Here is a 6,000-nt window from a genome sequence, read left to right as displayed (position 1 = left end):
CCCACAGAACAAGTTATATATTTTCTCAGCCTGTGTGAGGTAGGATGTGAAATCTTAAACCACTTTAAGCTGGGATGTCCCTCCTACCATTTCATTCGCTCTTCCGACTTTCCATCAACTCCTGGCCGAACCCTACTTCCCAGCCACTGACACAGCCTGTAATCCTTACACCAGAGGCCAGAAGGAGAGAGTGGTTTCATCACTGTGGCACATTCAGAGATCGATTTATAGCCAGCAATTTAAAAAAAAACGTTCTGTTTGTCATAGACAGACAAGATTCATATGAAATGAAAGGCGAATTCCTAAGGACTTCAGGAAGCCATTCACAGCGAAGGAGGCAGATGTTTCATTTTTACAGTTCTAAGGAAGGTGAAATGTTATAGTTAGTAATTTTATAATTAGATTAAAATATATTTAGAAAGTATTTACACTACCGTTCAAAAGTGTGTCCATTAAAATAACATCAAATTTATCAGAAATACAGTGTAGACATTGTTCATGTTGTAAATGACTATTGTAGCTGGAAACGGCAGATTTTTTTTGAAATATCTACATAGGCGTACAGAGGCCCATTATCAGCAACCATGTGTTCCAATGGCACGTTGTGCGAGCTTACCCAAGTTTATCATTTTAAAAGGCTAATTGATCATTCGAAAACCCTTTCGCAATTATGTTAGCACAGCTGAAAACTGTTGTTCTGATTAAGAAGCAATAAAACTGGCCTTCTTTAGTCTAGTTGAGTATCTGGAGTTCGATTGTAGGCTCAAAATGGCCAAAAACTAAGACCTTTCTTCTGAGTCGTCAGTCTATTCTTGTTCTGAGAAATGAAGTCTATTCCACGCGAGAAATTGCCATGAAACTGAAGATCTCATACAATGCTGTGTACTACTCCCTTCACAGAACAGGCTCTAACCAGAATAGAAAGAGGAGCGGGAGGCCCCGGTGCACAACTGAGCAAGAGGACAAGTACATTAGAGTGTCTAGTTTGAGAAACAGACGTCTCACAAGTCCTCAACTGGCCTCAAATGTCTAAAATATGTTTTCACTTTGTCACTATGAGGTATAGCATGTAGATGGGTGAGAATTGTTTTTAAATCAATTTTTAATACAGCCTGTAACACAACTAAATGTGGAATAAGTCAAGGGGTATGAATACTTCCTGAACGCACTGTACATTGGATAAATCCAACGAATGCACTACACAGAACACACCGCCACTGCCTCTGCAACGCAACGCAAATGCAGCGTTCCATTGGAAATGAATGTAGGGCTTACTTCTGGTGTACCAAAACGCAATGACGCTGTAGGTGTGACCTAGGCAAGCTTAGGCTCACACACTAATGGCAGATAAAAAAAATAACGAAAGAAAAACCTCAATATAGATATGAATGATACATTCATGGATTTTTAATACATCGTTTTCTCTTCATTCGAACCGTCCACCACCTATCTGTCCTTCTTCAACTTCTCATGACCCAAAACATTCCTGCGCATGTTTATTTAACTAGGCAAGTCAGTTAGGAACAAATTCTTAATTACAATGACAGCCTAGGAACAATGGGTTAACTGCCTTGTTCAGCAACAGAATTACAGATTTTTTTACCTTGTGGGCTTGGGGATTTGATCTTTCAGTTACTGGCCCAATGCTCTAACCACTAGGCTACCTGCCACCCCATGTGTGTGTGTGCGCGCGGAGAGGGGATTCACGCAGAGTAAACTGCTCCAGCACACACATCCTGCCAACTATATCCTGCAAGTCCTGCTCGACCAGATGTACTGTAAATTGACCCAGATGTTTGACTCGGACCTGCGGCGGATAAACTGCCTCAGAAGATCGTGTGTGTGATGGGTGATAACAAAAAGGTATAAATGTAGGCGTGAAAACTTCAGCTTATCAGTGAACTATATTGTCTGGAAATCTATAGTATAATTGCCTAATGGATGCTTTCATACTATAGTCTACATCTAAACTACAATCAGCATATCCCTCTATGCCTCATTGGCTTTCATAGCTGTCCGTAAATCTGATCAAATCAAATTTTATTTGTCACACGCGCCGAATACAATAGGTGTAGTCCTTAACAGTGAAATGCTTACTTACTTTTCCCATCTTTGTAACATTGCAAAAATCAGAAACTTTCTGTCCAAAAATGAAGCAGAAAAATGTATCCATGCTTTAGACTACTGCAATGCTCTACTTTCCAGCTACCCGGATAAAGCAATAAATATACGTCAGTTTGTGCTAAACACGGCTGCTAGAATCTTGACTAGAACCAAAACATTTGATCATATTACTCCAGCGCTAGCCTCTCTACACTGGCTTCCTATTACGGAAGTTACCGGACGTGCTACCTGTCCCAGACCTGCTTTATTCAACTCTCTAGAGACAGCAGGAGCGGTAGAGATACTCTGAATGATCGGCTATGAAAAGCCAACTGACATTTACTCCTGAGGTGCTGACCTGTTGCACCCTCTACAACCACTGTGATTATTATTATTTGAACCTGCTGGTCATCTATGAGCATTTGAACATCTTGGCCATGTTCTGTTATAATCTCCACCCGGCACAGCCAGAAGAGGACTGGCCACCCCTTATAGCCTGGTTCCTCTCTAGGTTTCTTCCTAGGTTCTGGCCTTTCTAGGGAGTTTTTCCTAGTCACCATGCTTCTACACCTGCATTTCTTGCTGTTTGGGGTTTTAGGCTGGGTTTCTGTACAGCACTTTGTGACATCAGCTGATTTAAAATGGCTTTCTAAATACATTTGATTGATTGATAGTGATGAGCTTTGAGGGCACTATGGTGTTGAACGCTGAGCTGTCGTCAATGAATAGCATTCTCACATAGGTGTTCCTTTTGTCCAGGTGTGTATGTGAAAGGAATGGTGTGCAGTGAAAACATGTTTTGACCACAGAGACAGACCCTCCCCTTCCTGCTTGAGTATCTCAATCTCATTCCACTTGGTCACAGGAGTGTTCAGAGGTCTTTAGTCATTGGATGTTTCAAATACGTCAGACTGTGTTTTGCTCAGTGAAAAAGATAGAGGACATTCATTCCTTCAAAAGCAAATATTTAGCCTCAAAGGTATGATATCACTATAGGTGAAACATAGCATTACACTCAAATGCAGGCTCTGGAGAATGTAGCATAAAGTCACTGTCTGTTCGGTGAGGATGAACACTTACAGTGGGGCAAAAAAAGTATTTAGTCAGCCACCAATTGTGCAAGTTCTCCCACTTAAAAAGATGAGAGAGGCCTGTAATTTTCATCATAGGTACACTTCAACTATGACAGACAAAATGGGGGGAAAAAATCCAGAAAATCACATTGTAGTATTGAGATAAACCATATCAGGCTAATTAACAATGAACCTAAACATAGAAACACATAACATAGAATGCCCACCCAGCTCACGTCCTGACCATACTAAACAAAGACAAAATAAAGGAAATAAGGTCAAGAACGTGACAATATAACAAAGTATTGAGATAAACTTTTGTTATTGACCAAATACCAAATACTTATTTTCCACTATAATTTGCAAATAAATTCATTAAAAATCCTACATTGTGATTATCTGGATTTTTTTTTCTCATTTTGTCTGTCATAGTTGAAGTGTACCTAAGATGAAAATTACAGGCCTCTCTCATCTTTTTAAGTGGGAGAACTTGCACAAATGGTGGCTGACTAAATACTTTTTTGCCCCACTGTACATAACACAGAATTGACAGATTTACTTTGATCATAGTATACCTTAGCCAACCACTATGATATCAGGAGACACTGTAATTGGGTATAGGACACATATGTCTTAAGTCTTAATCTACAAGTGATAAGTTGAGTAATATTGTAAAACTTAAATTCTAAATAGTCTAAATAGCCGCCTGTCCCTTTTAATAGCCGGGCATCGGCAGACAGTTTAGCAAATAAATACTTTGTTTCAAATAAACACTGGAATGAATTGTTTATCAGTGAACTTCAGCGAGTATGGTAAAGATTGCGCAAAAGAAGATACAGATCACTGGGCACAGACGTCAATTCAATGTCAATTTCACGTTGGTTCAGCATGATTTTATTGCGATGACGTGGAAACAACGTTGATTCAAACAGTGTGTACCCAGTGACAGGACGTTGTGTGTGCCCAGTTAGAGGAGCGCAACGTCACTGCCATGGATGAGACAGCAGTGTGGTTTGACATGGTCACCGCAACTACGGTGTATACAAGAAGCGCAACGAGTGAGAGAATGGTGCTGAAGCATAAAATCGTGGGGGTATGATGGGCCTCCTAGTCCTTGCAAGTCTGTGATGGATTTGTTATTATAATGTTTATACCGGTCACACTGGTAACAATAAACAGTGTGGTAGTCTTTCACAATTTTATTCTGCAAAAGCTGTGTGCATTAGCTGTGTGCATTAAGGAAATAGAATCCTGTCTCAGCCTGTCTCTAATTAGCACCGGTTGTGTTCAGTGATTAAAACTGGGCTATTAATTGAAGTCTTACGGTACATCTCTTGGACACACAGAGCGATTGCCTAGCTATTTTACAAACCAAAACAACTGAACCAGCGCCTCATACAAAATAATTGTATCAAATACACATTTGACCTTGGACCTTTCACTCGGCCTTTATGAGACACACATGGCTGGGCCAGCCTGGGTAAGGTAAGGAGAAGTGGGACACAGATCCTGGTCCTGTCACTGGGGAAGCAGACAGCACAGGCAGATAAGGACGATAGGGACACTTCGGTTACCGGCGGGCCAGGTCAAGCGACAACAAGATGACAAACTGCCCCGTCCATCAGTCACAGTCAGACGGTCCTGTCTGTCACGCAAGCCGAAGAAGCCGGAGGGGCTGAGATAGCGTGAGGGAAAGATGGAATCAAACACAAAGAAAATAGATATTCTGTATCCTGTATATTCATCCAACTGTAGCCCAACTACCGCTCTAGACTAGGACCCCATCCAAATGTATATCTAGCACTTATCTTACTGTATCACTCAAGTAGAATTCAAAAAGGCACACCTTGATCATGTATAAGCAGTTCATAAGTAGAACATGTTGATGTCTCTTATGGCCACTTGAGTTGTGCACTATAATGTTGTGCCAAAGGACTCAATGACCAGGACAATTTAGGACCATAACTGCTGTATTGAATTTTTGTTTAAATGGTGCTTTGGTTACCTTACCTGCTTTATTAAGTTAACCTGAACTAACTAGCTAGATGTAGGATTTTCTAAGAAGTGTTCCTCTGTAGTTCAGTTGGTAGAGCATGGCTCTTGCAACGACGGGATAGTGGGTTTGATTCCTGGGACCACCCATATGTAAAAAAATGGATGCACGCATAACTGTAAGTTGCTTTGGATCAAAGCATCTGCTAAATGGCATGTATTATAAGAATGCAGACAATTGAGGTACCAGACAACTGAGGTACAAAAACATTGTGCTTAGTCTGTGTTTCTTTCAGGAATAGTATACCCAACCTTAGGTCCCAGGACTTGCATTCACAAGTGGACTTGAAACTCTAACCATCTCAATGTTCACGTCAACCTGACTCAGGACCAACACATATGGAATGCCCTCTCAATAAGACAAGGTGATTCTGTTGATAGATTATCAGACTCAGATATCACAGTGATGGAGTGATAAAGGAGAGGGGGAGAAACAGACAGTCAAGGACAGAGAGAGGGATGGTGTTCTTCCTTCCTTCTCGTTAAGGATCCCTGATACCACTGGGTGTAATGATGTTACACTTATGCATTTCTTTGTGATGCATTTACCTCAATTGCACGCAAAGTGGCCTGGGTGCCCCTGCTCTTAACCTCTACCTTAACGGTTTGTCCCAGGCCTAACCCTTACACCCGATCCTCTCTCTGCTGAGTCCACGCTACACCCAATCCATCCCCAGACTCTTTCCCTTTACACTCTGAACTACACATTTAAATACGGCAATAGAAGCTGCTTGAAAGCTGACCAATTGAATGCACTCTGCAGCACACCCGA

Source organism: Salvelinus fontinalis, chromosome 22 (assembly GCF_029448725.1).
Source record: "Salvelinus fontinalis isolate EN_2023a chromosome 22, ASM2944872v1, whole genome shotgun sequence".
In the NCBI taxonomy this organism is placed as follows: Eukaryota; Metazoa; Chordata; class Actinopteri; order Salmoniformes; family Salmonidae; genus Salvelinus; species Salvelinus fontinalis.
This window is presented reverse-complemented; position numbering follows the sequence as displayed.